Below are 19,895 nucleotides of genomic sequence, written 5' to 3'. Positions count from 1 at the left end.
GTACTTATGCCAGTATCAAAATGGATCACAGCAAAAGCGTTAGAATATAGCACTCTTTATTCTTACTTTGTTCTTGTCTTTTTTTGTTTTGTTTTCAAAAGAATAATTCCCATTACCAATTTTCTTCTCCATATAATCAGCACCCATTGTATACTGGGCTGTAGAACTAACATAATTGTTGTGGCAAAAACCAACTTTACGTAATCTTTTCTGTGCCATGGTATTAATTATTTAATAAGAGTGGTGAGCTAAGTAAATGGAAGCTCTCTTCTTTTTCCTTCATGAAACTATTTTCTTTCCTACCTCAATGACATGGCTCCAATAGTTTAAATTTACTGAGCTGTTAGAATTTTGTCCATATTTGTATGCTTTTGTAGAATTTCAATAGTCCTTCTCATGAGTATCAATTAAAATTAAAGGGGGTATGTATTGTAGTCCAGCAAGTTAGGTCAACCCTTGGAATGCCTGCATCCTGTATTGGATTTCCTGACTCCTGTTGAATTTTCAGCTGGTGAAAATGGGAAACAGTGAATGACGTTTCCAGTAAGTGGCAACCTGGATTGAGTTTCTGATTCCTGGCTTCTGGCTGACCCATTGTGATCATTTGGGGAATGAAGCAGTCTATCTCCCTTCCTCCATCCCTCTCCACCTTGCTACCTCTCCCTCTCTCACTCTCACTCTCCCACACACTCTATCTCTGTTTGTGTCTCTTTTCTTTAAAAAAAAAAATCTGTTTGAGACTCATAGTTCATATTAAACACTGTATAATGAGAACTTTAGGTACTATGTGCTCTTAGAATCATTTGGTTTTGATCACAGTTGCATTGAAGTAAAAATAGTCATAACCTAAATAGCCTCTTACTGATGTACATTGTTCACATAAATCTGTTCAAATAGATGCCAAATCACCTCTGAATGAGAAAGCAGCTATTGAATTTTAGTTAGGCTTAAGATTGACAAATGAAGATGAAGTATATCTTAGAGCTGAAAGCCCCAGGATTTCTTCAGAGAAAATTCAGAAGTTTAATAACAGGTCATTAGATAGTTGAATTATTCTTTCAGGTGCTTGGTAGAATTAAGGACCACATGAAAAATTTGTAGTGAACACAAAAACTTGGAGAACTTGGTATATGAGAAACATAATATCTCAGCATTAAGGAAAAATGTCAATAAATGCTGTCAGAACAAACTGAATCACTGTTTAAAGAAACTTAAATTGAATGCATGCCTTATACCATGTTCCTTTAGAAATTCCAAAATGATGAAGTATTTCAGTATAAATAATTAAGAAAAATATCAAAAAATAAAAGGCAGGTTCCTCGGAGTGAAGAAGCACTTTAATTGTGACAGAAATGCCTGTAGCTATGGAAGAAAAGATTGATGACTATTTCTTAGGCACTTGATGAAACAAAACCATCAAAATTTCATGGCATGAATCATAAATCAAAAGACAAATGACAATGTGGGAAAATATTCATATCACAAGGAGGTAACCTCCTACAGGATGCATTTCTGCTTCCAGATGGACTCCCAATCAAACTGTTCACTGTATCTTCACAATAGGACGCTTGACTCTCTGCCATTGTTCATGCCCACAGTGATGGACATATGACCGTGTATGAAGAACTATACTATAGTAATAACATAGGGGAATTTGGTGGGGGGAGGGGACTTGGGGAAGGGGTAAGGGAAATCACAGGCCTATGGAACTGCATCATAAAATGATAATAATAAAAAATGTAAATTAAAAAAAAGAATAGTAAATCCACCAAAAATGCATAGGAAAATATAACCAACATAGTAAAGAAAATGGGTGAAAAAACAAATGATTCACAAAAAGTTAAGCACTAAATGGACTAAAACATTAGCTTCCCTAATAGACAATGCAAAGTTAAAACTACTCTGAGATACAATTTCTCAGCTCTCAAATTCATAAAAAATGTAGCTTGGCTCTAGTGCAATATAATGCTAGTCTTGATGTGTTTGTGGAGAAATGGGAATTTCATGGATGCTGTGGGAGTGCATGATGTTACAATTCCTAGAAGGTTGATGGCAGTGTTTGTTAACATTGCAAGTGCATTTATTCTTTGACCCTGCAATCTGAACTACATCTGTAATTTTATTCTCAAGATATACTTGCAAGATTATTATACAATTCAGCATTATTTGCAGTTGAAAACAATCGGAAATAAATTACTATCCTTCAGTGGGAGAGTGAACAAATAGCCCCTGTCAGTCCTTTGAAAACACCATATATGATGTAGCTTTCCAAGGAGGAATTTCTCTGTGATTTTGGATCCTTTAATCCTGAATGTGTTCCTAGTAGTAAGAATATTAATGGTAAGTGAAAAATTGTATAAAGTGTGCTTTTGTAAGATAATGGAAATAATGAACAGAAAGAAACCCTGTACAAAGTAGACAAGAGGGCATGGGAGAGAGAAGGAATGCAATAGATGGGTACAGAGTAGGGAGTAAGATGTTAATATATTTTTCTGAATAATGTGGATGCACTGCCTAGGCAGTGACAGCATTCATGACTGGCTTTGAGGTCGTTAGATACAGATCATCATAAAATATCCATTCCATTCAATTAACAGATGTCCAACTGACTGCCTTCTGGATGCCCTCTGAGTGGCCGGATTTCTAATACATTCAGAGATGCTCATTGCTTTTTAACCATGCTATGTCAGTAACAGAATCCCGGTTGCATATCAGTCCATAATGTAACTACAGAGTGAATTGAACATCTTGAAGAAGCAATTTTGTGAGAAGGGAAGCCAAGATTAAAACCTCAAATACCTTGATAATAATAAGAATAAATAAGAAAATTTTGAGAAACCAACCAAATAGAATCTCTTCACCTCATAACATCAGATGGCTAGGGCTAAATTGTAGTGCTGGAATTCATTCACTTTCCATATGCATCTAGTTCACCATTGCTCTTTTTTTTAATATTTTTAAGTATTACCTGTTGAAACTGTTAAATCCAATAAGTACCTTTGCATACCCAATTAAATGCCCAATTACCAATACTTAGACTCTTGACTTAGATTTTAATGAAATGAACCTAGCCCTACAGCTAAGTTGTTCAGAATTGTTCATGGATAGCAGATCTCAAGGGAAGCAACAGTCTAAATATTATCTCTCTGTATCCTTCCCACAGTTTAAACAGAAACATGAGCACATCATTGCTGCTTCTGCATCCAACCCCACTGTGCAAGGTACTGTGAGTGCCCTTTTACAAAGAGGAAGAAGACTGAGAGAAGCCATCATTGTCATAGCCTGTCCAGGGACACAGGAATCATTTCCTCTTCAAGAAAATAATAATGCCTTCATGTAAAGGCCAGGAAACAAGACCTGGAAGCTCAGGATTCTGCTTTTGAATATGTTGTATGAAGTAATTCAACCAGATTACTTCCTAAACTAGCCTGAACCTAGAGGAATATCCAGGTTTCATGTCCAAGATCTGAGTTGTCTTAAGATTCATCTCAGGTCAAAACAATCCAAAATAAATCAGCTGCTCTCTGATGGGCATCATATCTGTGTTTGTGAACCAGCCCTTTCTACCTAGCAGGGGCATCTTTGTAGTTACGGAAACCAAGGATGGTTGGAGTTAGATCTGTTTTGTTTGTTTCTCTTTGATCCGTGTAGGCCTTACCCATCTTGCTGGTTGCCACTCTGATATGCTGGTCTTGCCTTGTCTCACTCCCCTTCTGTGTTCAAGTGTTCTTTCCATCCTCCAAATGCCTGACTGTGCTGCTGGTAGTAAGATAACACATCAGGTGTTTGTCCTAGTGTGCCTGTGATTTAGCACTTAGGAACTGGTTGTTTCTCTTCTGGAAGGCATATGCTCTGAGGAGTAGGGCTGTCCTTAGATTACCTCAGTCACCCCATCTCTGTCTCTGCTTCTGAACTCAAACCCTCTCCTCCCACCCTCACCTCTCGTGTATCTCTTCTTCAGTGTGCACACAGTAAAGAGTTGTTGAATGAAGACTATTTGCGCCTTCAGATGTTTCCAGAATAAAAGAGTAGTCACACTGCTTTATGATCCAAGTGTTGACAATTTAAATTCCTCTTAAGTGAGACAGAAAATTTACATAAACTTCTCATATTCAGTTACAATTCCCTCCAGGGGAATTTCGGAAAGTTATGATCATCAGAATGTGCCACTCCCAACAGAACAGCTTTCCTTTCCTGCCAAAAGACCTCGCCACAACCCCCGCCATCCCCCATCCTCCCACTACCCCAGCACAGTTATACACAGGGAAGCAGCAGGACTGGCCATCTCTTTAAGAATCTCTGACTGGGTATAAGGAATTGAAGATAAGTCTTGCGTGTTAGATCTTTTTTAATGACTAGATATTTTACATTTTCTTTTATTTGGAAATGTCACTCTCACTATTTTTACCTAATATAATTTTCTGTGTTTGTTTCTGATTTTGTTAGTGAGACATCTAGGTCTGAGAGAAGTGTGTCACAGTACGCAGTGTGCATTTATGTGACTCGAACTGTAGAATATTAAAACTGGAAGGGGCTCATAGTGTCCTCCCACACATGATCAAAACGAAACCAGACGGCAAAAGAACACATCTGAAACACCCACAGATGGGTAGGCAGGACCCCACCCACTTGCTCCTGTTAATGTTCTCCCTCTCTGATGCCTCTTCCCCAATGGAATCATGGCTGTGAGTCAGCTGCACTCCAGTGTTGATGGGTACAAGGCTCATTCCCCTGAGACACAAGCTTGCTTTGGGTGAGAGGTAACCTTCATTTCCAGGGCAACTCTTGTATCTCACATGCAGGAAGGCATGGGTGAGGTACTACAGAGTGATTTGATACCAGAAACACCGGCCTCTACTGTTCACTCACTTGAATGAACTTGTTCCACTGACAGGGATCGAGGAGAGCAGTCATCTCCAGTTCCTTTAAAGAGCCTATATAGAGTGTTTGAATCCTGTGTAAAGGGGCATTTCTAATGCTCCCAGCAGGAATATTTTATGTCTTCTCATACACATTTCCTCCTAGTTTGTTGTCTCAGCAAATAGCATATCTGAAAAAGTCTTTAATTAGCTTCACTGTTCAAATTAAGATGACCTTCCTTCTATCAAAACATATGAACTGTTACAGCTTTCTGCTTGGCATAGACTTTGGTGAACAGCGCTCATTTCTATTAGGATACCATTTGGATGCTGTCTTTATCTGGAGCCTTTCAAATGCTGTGGCTAAGATAGGATGGATAGTATAGAGTCTGTAGGATAATGAGGTTTGCACCTGTGGGTAGCACTGGGGCAACAGGCTTTCAACGTTTCTTTAAGTATCTGTACAACACTCTATGGAAATGTTGGCCAAAATTGAAGGCCAATAGTATAATAAATTCCAATATAATACAGCTCTGAAACCCAGGCATAAGCATTAGGCATCTATAACTCACAACTCAGATGCCCTCTTGCCTCCCTCACCCTCAATTCAGACTAATGACTTGCAAATCCTCCTTGCACCTCCAAAGAAAGGAGGCAGGGAGTGAGCAGTCTACCAACAACAGAGCCAGTGAATCTCCCTAACCCTGTCTCTTTAAAAATTGTGATAGCTTAAAATTTGTAAGTTCCCGTTTAGAGTGTTCAGTATATTCTAAATTTTATTTGTGGTCCTACAGGTGCTTCCCTTATTGATTGAGCGATAGAATTTACCATGGAAGTCTTCTGCACCTACACCAAAATCAGGCACCTTGTCTGTGTGGGGTGAATGTCGCAGTGCGTGGGCTGTTTGACTTGTGTTGGGAACAGGCTGTGCGCAGGAGTTTCAGCCAATACCACTGTATCTGTTATCTTTGGACTCTGTCCCTGTGTTCTTCCTCCACACCCTCATTGTTCCCATCAGTCAGGGAAGAATGGACCAGGGCATGGACTTTCATCTGCAAAATGAATCTCCTTACAGAAGAGACCCTAGCAGAAGGGAGAAAGTTGCTGATTCTGGTCCAGCACAAAAGAGGAAAAACAAACACCACATGCAGAAGGCAGTGACCTTTGCTGTGCTTCCTTCCATGGGGACATCACGATGGCTTCAGTCCCAAGATAGAAGGCATTGTTTTCATTGCCCCTTTCATTAGAATCCCCAGCCAGTCATACTGTGGCCATTACAGTCTTCACTAGACATGCAACTTTTTCAGCATGCACCCCTTTTGCACCTGAGAGAGACGGAGATGTATTTCGTTTTTCCTTTCTAAAGGATTCAGTTTCTCCTTTTTCTTCAAATCTTTCTTTAGAACTTACCTTCCTCTGAAAACTATCCTGTCTCTTCTGGGCTGTGGAACCCTCTGTCAACATGGAAATAGAACCACTGTTTCTCCTTGAATTTTTTTGTTGTTGTTGTTCATCTAAATGTGACTTGAAAACCCTGGAGATGAAGGGACTATATCTTACTTTTCGTAGAGTAACAAAACACTCAAACAACCAAATCCTACTGCAGTTTTACAAGAAAACATTTTCATTTGCAGGAATCTAATGCATGGTGAATTTAGAGTTTTTGATGATGGATCATAACTTTGGCCAAAGCTTTCTTTGCACCACCTGTGGGAGGAGGAAATGTTTCCTGAGCAGATGAACAGAGTGAATCAGAGATGTCCCAAGAAAAGCACTTTATGCTAATAAATTAAAAATGAAAAACAAAAACAAAACCTGGCAACTCAGGATCAATCATTTGCTTGCAAACAATGTCTTTCCCTTGAGTTTATATAATCATATTCAGTGCAATAATATCCTAAACCGACTGTTGCACGGAAATGCCTCCATGTATTTTAGGAAAAGGAGAGAGAGTGGCTGAACTGGAAAGGACAGTCTTATGCCATAGGGAGAGTTTGGAGATTATCCTGTAAAGGACAGACATGCTGTAGGTTTTCACCTGATGCCAATGGAGGTATCTCAGCTGAGTAGTCATAGGAGTAGCCAATAGGATAAACTACAGCGCATGCATAGCCCCAGGTGTACTTTGGCACTTTGGAGATGTCAAATCCCTGGTGGTAATGTCTACCATGATAGTAGAAAGTGAGAAAGGAAAGATGTGGCCACCTGGGCATCCAGTATCCAGGGTCTTATGATGATCCACTATATAGCATCACTTAAAGAATTGTTAGAATTAAATCCTAGAAAAAAAAAACCCTGTGATTTAGATCTGAATTATTGGAGCCTCAGACTGACTTTACCTATCAGGACAACATGTTCTCTATAAGACACAGACCATTTACACTGACTTCTTCCTACTTGCGAAAGCACCCTGCTTTAAAAAGAAAAAAGAACTGCTAGCACAGTCCAAGAGGAATGCAGATCAGTCTGGTACTGGATGTGAACTTGGTGTGCTGTGTTTGGCATTTGGGGGATGTGTTTCTTAACTGTTCTTCTTAGACCTTCTCTGTGCTGATAAAGGAACATGGAGAGCTCAGTCAGGGTCATTGCAAGACAACCCATGTGGTGGTGATTTGGTGGGGAGGTGGGGTGACAAAAGGAGTAGGTAGAATAGAATAAGCCAGGAAGATTTCAACATGGAGGAAACCAGAAGCCATTTACATAGCAGCTTTCAAGGTTGTGAAAATATAAACAAAGGCAACTAAAAATCACAACCTGAAAGGGGTTTCTTGTGAGTAGTATTTCTTAGCTATGAAGTGAATGGTAGATAACTTTTGAGGGAAAAGAACAAGAAACATCTATTTTATGGAGATTAGAAGTTAATATGCCCAAGGCGAGACATGAAGTGGAGAAGAAACCCCCTGAGAAATATTCCAGCTCTTTGATTCTCTATTATGATTATATAGGCAGAAGTGCAAACCATATTTGTAAAATCAGTTAAATGAACATTAATTCTATGAAATTGGTAAAATAAACTGAAAAGAATATCAGCATTTGTATTTTAAAAATGAAAATATTGCTTTAGAAGGGGTCCTAATTTTTGATATCTTTTTTTAATCTAAGGACTTCATATATTTGGCTCGTTATTCAGTCTAGCTTTAGGACTAGTATAAATTGTCTTTGAGATGCAAAGGTAGCAATTTCTAGCCCAAATTTCAGACAAGCTAATCTAAAATGTGAGGCCCAAATTACTTTGATGACAAGAGTTTGTGAACTCAATGTGTAGGCCCACATACTGACATCCATTGGCCTTTATTCTCTGATTGGTACAAATCTTTTCTGTGCCAAATGCTGTTCCTGCCCTTGACTTTTTGCCTATCATGTCCTTGCCTTGCTGGTGAGAGACATACAGCAACCAACAGTAAAACTGAATAACTCAGTCCATGACATAGACACCAAAAGGTTGGAGAAGCACTTAGCTATATCCCTGAGCTCCTGAACTTGATGACTATCTTTGATGTTCACTGGGAGCAGATACTGTTCCCTTCGTCGTGGATGAAGAGCTGAGTGTGAGGACTGCCCTGACTTTGATGGCCTCATCAGCATAGCCTCTAGTCTCTCTAAGTCTGAAGCAGGGAAAGATACCAAGGGACAAGCAAACGGAAGCCTGCGGGCATCATGATTAGCAGCAAGGTATGGGGAAGAGCTAAGATACAAGCCTTGATCATTGTGCCTCATCTCCTGAAGACCCTTTGTCCTCCAATTATGTCGGGATTTATGTGGATATTGTCAGCAGGGAGCTGATAGAGAAAGCTCAGTGGCTCCCCAGTCACCCAGCACTACAGGATCAGGTGTTTGATTCCTTTTGTTCTAAATCTTCATCAAGGCTGTGCAGTGGAGAGACTCCAGGGATTTTTCTTTGGAAGAAGTCATTTCACACAAGTGGCATCATTTAGTTTAGTAATGATTCCTAGGCTGCTGCATAAATACTAATGAAGTACATAACAACAACTTATGCCACCTTGGATTTGCAGCAGAAGTCACTGGAGACACAGGCTTTGTGTATGAGAGAAGCTGCTCTTTACCACGTGGCAGGATTGGGGAGTCAGGTGTGCTTCTTGATTCTCTCCATGTTCTTCCCGACTTCGCCTTGAATGACCCTAGATGAAAACAGAAAACTAGAGACACAGCTAGAAGAGAAAATGAGGTGGATGAGGTGTTTCCCACGACAGCCATGAGAAAAACAACAAACACTTGGATTTTTTTAATGGGAATGGAGATATGTGATGCATATTTCAGTGAGAACTGTGACTACAGCACCCTACCAAGCACCTTGAAGAATGCAGAGATATTGTCTTGTGTGCTCCAGATATTATCTGTACATGAAACAACACAAAGAAATATAAATACAAATACAAGTCACACTGAGCATTCTGACATGCACAAAAAGTGATGCTCAATACACAGAGGCCTGTGATAAACTGAGCATTGAGATACAAAGATAATTGGACCCTAAGAATTTCCACTGGAAGATGGGGGGCTATGGGAAGTGTCTCCACTCCTACCACCTGGGCTAAATTATTGCTGTGACCTCTCTTCTACACTGTTGCAGTAGAAGTTCCAGAAGGCTTTCCCTACTTTGCACATCCCTGCAACAACCTATATGCCCTACAGCAACTGGATTTTTTTAAATGAAAAATCAGATCCCATTATATCATTGCTTCATATTACATCGCTTTGCAAATCAAGAATTTCATGATCTGTGCTTTCTTTGGCCTCTAATAGCAATCATTCTTTTCTTTTCAGTATTTTTTTAAGGTTTACTTTGTTTACTTCAAAGAGTTGCAGAAAGAGAGAGACAGAGAATCTTCATCACTGGTTTCCAAGCCAGAAGTCTGGGATTTCATCTGCTCTCCCGCATAGCTGGCAGGGGCCCAAGCACTTGCGCCATTTTCTGCTGTTTTCCCTGGGTCATTATCAGGCAGCTGGATTGGAAGTGGAACAGCCAGGTCCCGATCTGGTGACCATACAAAATGCAATGCAGGTGATAATTTAATCCATTATATGGTGTCAACCCCAGTTTCTTGTCAATGTGCTATTATCTGGGTCTTCTTGCTCTTCCTTGAACCTGTCAAGCTCTTTTCCACTTTTTGGGCCATGTTACTGGCTGTTTTGCCCCAATGGCTTATTATAGCCAAAAACTGTCTTGGTGTCCCTTTAGAAAACAGAGCCTGTAGAATATATGTATATTTCCTGTAGATATATGCTATCTATCCATCTATCTCTCTCTACCAATATGGAGATTGATTACTGTGATCTGCCATCTACAAGCTGGAAATCAGGAAGGTTAGTGGTACAATTCGGTTGGAGTCCCGAAGTCTCAAAAATCAAGGGAACTGATGGTGAAAATCCATTTAGAGTCTGGAAAAGATGAAATGACTCTGTCACAGCTTAAACACTGAGGTAGGAGAAAAGGAGAGACTGCTTCATTCCTCTGCCCTTTGTTATGTTGGATCTTCAAAGGGTTAGATGATGCCCAGGAGAAGGTCCTTTTGCTGAGTCCCATGACTGAAAAGCGTGTGTGTGTGTGTTTTAAATCTGGAAACACCCTCACAGATATACTCAGAAGCAGTGCTTAAGTTGGGTACCTCTTGGCCCAGTGCTGTTGACTTACAGCCATTGCGGGGTTTGCTTTCACATGGCAAATGAGGACAGAGAAAGCCGGTGGGTCTTATACTTGAAGAGGTGTTATAATGTTCCTGGGGCAGTTTCTGGAGGCTCTGTGGAGACAGAACAGATCTGTGGAAGAGTGAGAGGGTAGTGAAGCAGCAAAGGATGAAACACATATCACTATCTCACCACCAGGTTTCTCAAGAGGATTTGAGGGCTGGTCTTGCCAAGTAAAGGTTCTCTTAAGATGCTAAACCTGCACACAGGCAAATGCAGCAAGTCTGGGCGATGGCTTGAATATAGCTTATTCCCCTCAAAAACTCATGTTGCCATGTCATCCTTGTGAAATATTAAGAGGTGGGTTAATAGATTTTCTCAAGAACATGTCTGCTATAATGCCAGTTTGCCTCGATCGCTCATATGCTCCATCTCTTAATGTGAGAGACTCTGCATTTTCCTGGGACTGTGCCAACAAAAATGCCATCCTAGATGCAGCATTGCTGAATTTGGGACAAGAGCAGTGGGCCAAAATTGATCATTTCTCTTTTATAAGGTTGACCAAACACAGTATCATGTTATAAGCAACAATCTAAAGAGAGAGAAAGAGAAACTTCATATAAGATGAGGACTAATTGATGAAGAAAGGTTTCCAAAGAGACATACAGGAATCAGACCATGGACCCAAGCAGATAACTTAACAAATAAGAAATAAGATATGCTGTCAATTCTGTGGGTAGATTTTTGCGAAATCAAATGTCAAGAATTGCAGTGAATAAGCTCACTTTGAGGTCTGTACACTATTTCTCTGTGGAGAATGCCCTGGGAGATATGTGATTCTATTCCTGACAGAATGCACTGGAACAAGGGGAAGGTGATGTGCTGAGATACACCTGTCCAGCTTGGGAATTACAGATTCCCTGACAGTGAAATTCATAGCATAACAGCCTGGAAAGTCTCAACCCCTGCTGTTGCTGTTATTATCAATCTACTCTTTGTTACTATGTAACTTATCTATCTGTGAGATATACAACTCTTTAGTGTACTTTCCAGTGAGTTTCCTATGTTCAAACCCATGTATACCTCACATGTATACAGCCCTTCTAGTACTCCAGAAAGTTCCCATCTGCCTTGATCAACAGTAATCTAAATTTTTATTGTGTAAACACTGAGTTAGCACCACAATAAAACTAACAGAGGACCACCTGTTAGCCCAAAGGTTTCTTTCTTTCCTTTGGTAGTAGCTCCCTCACAACCTCTCTTTGGCCCTCAACAAGCCTGCATTGTAACCACCATGGGCATAGCTTTCTGTCCTATGCATTGTCATAGCTGATAAGTCTATACAAGGGGAAGCATACAGTATAGACTCCTTCTGGGTCTGCCTTCTTTCCCTCAACATTATTTTGAGTCACCTATATCATTGTGTATATCAATAGTTTATTCCTTTTCATTTGCTTAGATGTGGTCTGTATATAGATATGCCACAATTTATTCATTCATCTGATGAAGGTCTGGGTTGTTTCTAGCTTTAGACTATTGCACATAAAGCTTTCTTTAATGTTTGCATACAAGCAAACACTTGTTACGATTATTCTTTCTAATTTTGTTTTTGAATTATCTTAGTGTGGTTTTAACTTGGATTTTTCTGATGAAAATAATGTTGAGTGTTTTTCTTGCTTTTTTCCAGCCACATCTGCTTTATTGCTTTTGTTTAGCAATTTCACTTACTTTTTTATTTGGGTTGTTTTCTCTGTTAAATTTTGAGAGTTTTAGACAAATTTCCTTGATACCAGTTGCTTATTAGACATTAGATTTGCAATTATCCTTCTCATTCATGGCTTGTCTTTTCATTCTAAAGATTAGAGTATTTTTACTTTTGGTGACATTCTACTTCTTGTTTCTTTCATGAATTATGCATTCAGTGCCATATGTAAAAATTCTGTTCCTAGCCCAGGGTCATAGCTACCTTCTTCTGAAATATGTAAAACTTTAGACCTTTATTTGTAGCTGTGTCATCCATTTTCACTTACGTTTTGCAATGTTTTTGTTGTTGACCTTTGTCTCAGGCAGGAGGGTAGAGCAAGCACTCATCTACATTGGATATAGTAACAAGGTTACAAGTTCTTGATCGTAATGTGTGTGCACATTTAGCTTTTGTAAGTATTCTCTAGCATTTACCAAAATAAATTCAGCTAATTTTAATTGTAGCTACATTCACTAAAGCAGTTGCCCTTAGTTCATACTAGAATTTGTGACTGAATTTTATTTCCTAGTTTAACACAGTGAAGAGCAAAGGTGATAGATTCCTAGTGGCTTCATTCCCATTCTTTTAAAAGCTCAGTAATGTAGACCCTCATTTAAAATGCATAATTTAAAAAGTATGAAGTGGAAGGAAAGCTGAGAGCAGAAAAATCCATCTCTGCTTGACAGATAGTTGTAATTATATTTGACAGCTTGTGCTTGCTGAAAACTTAGTGGCATTTCATGTTTGGTACTTGGTCCATTAGAAAATTTTTTCTGTATCAATTTACAATCTCCTGGATTGTGCCCTCTGCCTTCCACTCCCTCCTGAACTTGTGCCTTTGTAAAGACACTATATGCTTTGGATCTTTATGAAAATGTCTAGAGAGGACTCAAACATTCTACAGACCCAAGAGATGCACTTCCTGAGGGAGTAGGAGGGAGGCATAAAGCTAAATCAGGAGAAAGCTGTCAGTTAAAAAAAGACAGACGTTAGGAAGGCAGAGGAAAATATAAAATCAAATGAACCATCAAGTGAGAAAACTGACCTGAAAATTGGCAGTCAAGGTGTAATTAAACCAGGCATTGATGTCCCTCAAGAAACAGGAGATGAAAATATAGAGATAACCAAGTTGGTGATGAGTCAGGTAAATGAAGGAAAAAGGAACAGCCACTAAAGCCTTAACTGTAGTGAACTGTAGTGAACTGCAGAAAGCCTTAGCCTGGTCCACGGGTGTCCCTTCCCTGTGCCCAAAGAGCCAGTGTCTTCATCAGATTACCAGAGCCAGAATCTTTGAAATAAGCCCACTTACAGGTCAGCTTTACAAGTGGTTACAAATGCACAAACTTCTGGATCACTGGGAAGAAGCAGCTCATGATCTGACCCTTGCCTAAAAAATGAATTACATGGAGATACTAGTGCAATGCTGAAAGAAGTTCAACCAAAGGCACAGAATATTGCAGAACATGAGAGAAAGTGCAAGCGAACATGTGAGGAGAAATCAAAGGAAGAAAAGAAAGGATAAATGAGGCTCAACAGGTACATGAGAGCCGGGAAAGAGGAAGACCGCAGAGGACAATCAGGAGCTCAGTGTGGCTCTTTTCCAGGTGCCTTGGACAGGATGGGGAGGATTGATGGGTGTGTGAAATGTCTGGTACTTCTGGAAGAATGCCTGGAATTGAAGAGAGGAGTGGGTATGTGATATGACTGGAATGGCAGGAATGCCAGAGATAAAGAAGTTCTCTGTGACCCAGAGGTTCACGAAACCATGCAGGGTCCAGAAATTCCAAGAAACTTCCAGGATATGGAAGTACCCAGCAAATAAGTCAAAATATCAGAACAACCCCACAGTTGTAAATCTCACTAGTAAATTCTCAGCCAAATTTGGAAGTCAAGCATGACATCGTTCTGACATAAACCTTGCTAGAGGGAAACCAACATTAGTCACTTACTAGATGCTACAATCCTACAAACCAGTGCAGAAGCCTCTGAGCGTCTCATCAGGATAGCTACCATGAAGATAATCCCAACTTCTCTGTTCCCAGTGCTGCTGAAACTTTTTACGGTGGTGTGCCTTTAGGTTACTTATTCATATAATGTCTTCTGTAAAAATTACAAACTTTAAACTTTTTAAGATTGTAAAAATACTTAGAAATAAAATTGTGTCAATTACTGTATTTTTCTTCATTAATTATTTTGAGTTTTGTCCTGTTGAATTACTGAGCAAGGGAGATACTTAGATGTAAAATACAGATATGACTTATTTTACTAAATTTTTTTTATAGAACTGTCAAGACTCCTAGTATTTCACTAAGACATGGACAGGTTCTGGAAATGCTTGGCAGAGTACAGCAATCTTACTATGTTTTCTTTTTTTTTTTTTTTTAAGATTGATTTATTGTTATTGTAAAGTCAGATATACAGAGAGGAAGAGAGACAGAGAGGAAGATCTTCCATCCACTGATTTACTCCCCAAGTGGCCGCAACAGCTGGAGCTGAGCCAATCTGAAGCCAGGAGGCAGGAGCTTCTTCTGGGTCTCCCATGCGGGTGCAGGGTCCCAAGGCTTTGGGCCATTCTCCACTGCTTTCCCAGGCCACAAGCATGGAGCTGGATGGGAATTGGACACTAAGATTAGAACAGGTGCCCAGATGGGATTCCAGCATGTGCAAGGCAAGGAACTTAGCCACTAGGCTGCCATGCTGGGCCCTTACTATGTTTTCAATGTATGGGATGAATTTAGATCTTTTACACTGTGGTAAAGGGGTGATGATTTTTTTTTATGATGCAGTTAGGATTTTTATTTCTGTTCTTGTCAATTGTATTAATAACAGTTCCCTATTTCTAGATAGAGGAAATAAGGTAGTACTTTTTCATTCACATTTCTGTATATAGGTGACCTTTCCTGGTTGAACTCTGCCGATTTGTCACACTTCACCACTTAATCTTCTTGAACTACAGATACTCTTGTTTTGCTCTACCACTGACATTGTCACTGCTGTCATTTCACAGAATAATTGTGAAAACATATTTATTACTGGATTTAATTTAATATGTAGCATTACCAGAAAAGCCCAATGGATTCTTTCCTCAGCTTATTATAGAAATAATAAGCCGGGAAACTGTTGCAGACATCAGAGTTTATTTGTGAAGGGTCAAGGTGAGTAGGGAAGGGAGAAAGAAGGGGAAAGCACCTCCCGATAAAAAGCCAGGAGGTTGGGTGCCATTTGAAAGGAGGAGGAAGACACACCAAAGGTTTGAGGAAGGATCTTGGGCTTTTAAACCTTGCCTGACCCCTCCTTGTTGGGCAGGAACCTACAGCTAAGATGTTCCCCATTGGTGGTCTCTTAACCAGTTAGGAAATGGATGGGCAATGCTTGTGCCATCCACCTGAAGTTGTGGCTAAGACCTGAGCAGGCCTGGATGGTCTCATGTAGTATATATGACCACTGTAGAGTAAGACCCTTAATATTTCTTACTGGGCCATGAAATGACCTATTTCGGTGCAAGTCACCTACTCTAGCTAAATTTCATCATGTTAATACTTACTGCCATTAAGAATTTATTTTATAGTATTCATCTTTGTGTTAACATCATCTTATAGTATTCATTTGTAGAGTATAAGGTTTAATTAATATCTGTAGAGAACCTGACTTCTTCATGCAGCATTATGAAAGACATGCAAGCTATGGCTCTTCAGGGTGAAGCTGTGGGCAGTGTGATAGGAACACTGTCCTGCTGTTCACCTCCTCGTTAAATACCACACTATTTCCCCACCTCTGCTCCTTCTTCCTTTCCCTACAAAAATAAAAATATGAGAAATTCCATGGTTTACATTTCTAAAATAGCATACATCTGCATTCATAAATGCATTTATTCAGGTTCTAATCCTTTGCTGTAAACAAGCAAACATAAATGCATCTATTAAGTAAATGAGAAAGGGCTGTGTACTAAAGGAACATGATTTTAAATCCTGTAGAAGTATTAACTATAGAAGCTTGCATTTGAACTTGCCAGTGTTCCTTTTGTAAATGTACTTTGTTTCTCAAAATTTCCAGTAGGTGCTGTACCTAATTCAAGAAGACAAGTTAGTTCTAGGTTCTTTATTTAATTTCCTTAAATATATGTCACCTAATTATGTCCTAATATTGCAAAATTATCGTAACTGAGTAGAAGTAAATTGCTTTTCTGAAAACATACCCTGTGCTTTTAAGACTTTTAAGTTCCACAAATACAGAATATGTTCTTCCATTCCGCTGAGCCTCAATATCATTTCTAAGCCAGAAATGTTCTTTTCTTATGCTAATGATGTTATAAGGAAACCAAAGGAGTTTTTCTACTTAAAATATGTAGTTGCTTGCCATTTAGCTGTATTAAAAATAAAAAACAATTTCATGCTGGAATTTTAAAGCTCAATTTCTCTGGCTCCTCCAAGTTTTTAGTCTCTTTTTTCTTTTCCTTTGATTGGCTTGGAGTTTTTTTAAATAATCTCTTCATCCTCAGTGCATTCCAGATACAGTTTTTAGACGGTGTGCTTTGAAAGCTGTGCCCAGCAGTGGGCACATGGTGGTATCGGGGGGGCATAGGACCAGCTCTCTTCCTCCCTGCTGCCTTCCCAGCAGTGAGAGCCTAGCCCACAGCTGAGGAGAGGAACAGAAGCAAGGGCTGCAGAGGAGCTTCCCTCGCTGCCCACATAAAGGGAGTTTGAGCCCTAAAACCGCTCTGTAAAATGTGTATGAATTTATATCAAGGATGGCTTTTTCCTGAAGACGTTGCAGCTTGGCCTGCACTTCCCAGTGTGTGATGGATCACCTTGGAAGAAACCTAACACTAAAGGAGTCTCTTTCTCTCTAGTTTTTTTCCCCTAGCCTTTAAGCTTTTGTGGAGAAATTTAATTTATTGTAGAGTCAGGTAGCTGCTTCTTTGATGCCTTTGTTTTTTGATAACTCTGTAAATCTTTCCTAAGAATAGATCAAAAATGATGTTTACATCTGTTACCAGAATTGAGGAAGTAAGAACAGAAAAGGACTTTGACTCTAGTTAACCCCTTCTGTTCTGTTCATTGTATGTTATGGTGGTCAGTGCTGGATTTAACCTATGATGAACCACCACAGTTGTCCAAACTCTGGTCATTGGCTGCCTGGGCGGATGCAGCTTCTAGTCTGGTATCTTCTTGGTCTGGCCCTTGCTTCCTGAACCCACAGTTGAAACTTTCTTTTGTCCCCTCATTCCTCAATCACATTTGATTCAGCCAAAGAGTGACCCTGATAAGATTTTATGTGAAAGGTCACATTTGTTTCTCACTCTTTTTTCTCAGCAAACTGCTTATGTCTCATCAACAGTCGTTTGACTGATGCGGTTGTTGACCCTGATGCTGCCGCTGAGCTGAAAGCTCGTGCATTCCCGTCATGCTGAGTTTCACTCACCTGTGACATTCAGGACTTTGCATGGTGAAAGCTTCATCATCTTAGGGACATAGATACGGAGGACTCTGCATTTCAGCTGCCTGTCCTCAACATCAGACTCTAATGGGGAAGTCATGTTTTTCTTCTTTAGCATTTTGGCTTTTTTTTTTTTAAAGAGAAATGGGCACATAAAGTTACATGATTTCAATAAATGTGTGGGGAAAATTGTTTATGTAAATATGAAGCAGTCTACAGAAAAACTTGGACATGTATGGTAGTGGAGGATATAGAGGTGGTAAGTAATCAGTTTTGTCTATAGACTGACTATGTGTTTTCTTTAAAATAGTATTTTAAGGTGATGATAGATAATTTGTGTCATGCACAAATTTTTTTTTGGTCTCTTGTGAGTAGTTCAGAGAAGATGCTATGAACAATGAGACTGTAAAGGAAATAGTGTAGCACTTTGAAAAAGTGATGTTGGGGCCCGGCATGATAGCCTAGTGGCCAGATCCTCACGTTGCATCCTCTGGATTCCTGTATGGGCAGCCAGTTTGTATCCTAGCTACTCCACATCCCATCCAGCTGCCTGCCTGTGGCCTTTGAAAGCAAAAGAGGATGGCCCAAAGCCTTAGAATCTTGTGCCTATGTGGGAGACCCAGAAGAAATTCCTGGCTTATGGCTCCTGACTCCTGGCTTTGGATCAGCTCAGCTCCAACTGTTGCATCCACTTGGGGAGTGAACCAGCAGATGGAAGATCTTTTTTCTCTGTATCTCCTTCTCTATGTATATTTGCCTTTCCAATCAAAATAACAGTAACAACAAAAATCTTAAAACAGAGGTGTTTATTAAAAAAGAAGAAAAAGAAAAAAGTGATCTCTCATTTCTTGGGTCTTACCAAGGTGCCCTAGTTTCTGAACCACTAGCACATCTTGAGACTGTTCCCTTTTTCTTTGCAAAGAACTCTTCCTTTTCCCTGTCAACCTCTTTTTTTTTTTTTTTTTTGAAGATTTATTCATTTGTTTGAAAGAGTTACAGAGAGGGAGAGAAACAGAGACACAGAGATTCCACTTAATGGTTTACTCCCCAGATAACCACAATGCCTGGAGCTGGGCCAGACCAAAGTCACGAGCCTGGAATTCCATCTGGGTCTCCCACATGGGTTGCAGATGTCAGGCACCTGTTTCTGCTTGGCTTCCCAGGCACATTAGCAGGGAGCTGGATCAGAACTAGAGCAGCTGGGATTCCAATGCATGCTCCAATACTAGATGACAGCACCTGAACCTGGTGCATCACAATGCTGTTTCTTCCTCATGAGTCTTCATTTGCTCTTCTACAGACTACCTGGCTGGCTTGCTGCAAGAACAGATTTGAAATGATTAGGTGATACCTCACAGTTTTCTGATAAGGCACAAGCAAGGCTAGGGGTCTCTACTCTTTGGTATAGGTAGGTGTCTTATTTATGCTTGAAGATGCCTCCTACAGGGCCCACCTTTCTGAAGGACATGTTAGCACATGAGACAGAGGTGTTGCACTGCTTAAATATCAGCGGCAGTGATAATTCGGGCAATAGCACTTCACTGAGAACATCACTGCTCCTCAATTACAGTGAGATGTTGGCATCAATCATCTGTTATGTTTTTGAATGCTGAAAGGATAACACATGAAGCCATGAAAACTAGCACCTTTATTTCTCTAGGGAAAACAATAGAACAATTTGGATTTGTTGCCTCCATGCCTCTGCCTATTTCTGATATTAGTCGTGGAAACAGCAGGCACTGAGGGTGAGAATGAAGCAGTAGGCTAATACAGTACCCAAAGTTACCCCGTGAGTCCAATAAGTACATGTGACTGCCCTAAAATAACTACTTCAAGTTGAGTAGGTTTTCTTTCAAAGTAATTTTTTTCGTTATTTGTATTGAGAAGTAGATAAATGGAGACAGAGATGGAAAGATAAGTCTACCATGTGCTGGTTATACCCCTGACTGCCTGCCATAACTAGCACAGGGAGAAGCTAAACCTTAGAGGCTGGAACTCAATCCCTGTCTTCCACACTGGTGTCAAGGATCCAAGTACTTGAGCCTTCAACTGGTGTCTCCCAGGGTAGGCACTAAGAGGAAGCTGGAATTGGAAGCAGAGCTGAATCCTAAACCTAGAATTCCAATACATAATGCGGGTGTCCTGAGCAGTGTCGTAAATGCTGTGCCAAATGCTCATATACCCCCTGCTAAGTTTTTTTTTTTAACTGT

General features: G+C 40.0%; 1 protein-coding gene across 5 annotated transcripts in view; it reads left to right on the top strand.

Moving 5' to 3' along the window:
- Nucleotides 1-19,895, top strand: part of STXBP6 (syntaxin binding protein 6) — a 300,347-nt gene that overhangs the window by 160,142 nt on the left and 120,310 nt on the right. The gene's annotated exons all lie outside the window — the stretch shown is intronic.

Source organism: Ochotona princeps, chromosome 6 (genome assembly GCF_030435755.1).
Source record: "Ochotona princeps isolate mOchPri1 chromosome 6, mOchPri1.hap1, whole genome shotgun sequence".
Lineage (NCBI taxonomy): Eukaryota > Metazoa > Chordata > Mammalia > Lagomorpha > Ochotonidae > Ochotona > Ochotona princeps.
Note: the sequence above shows the minus strand (reverse complement) of the source record. Positions and strands in the feature narration are given on the sequence as shown.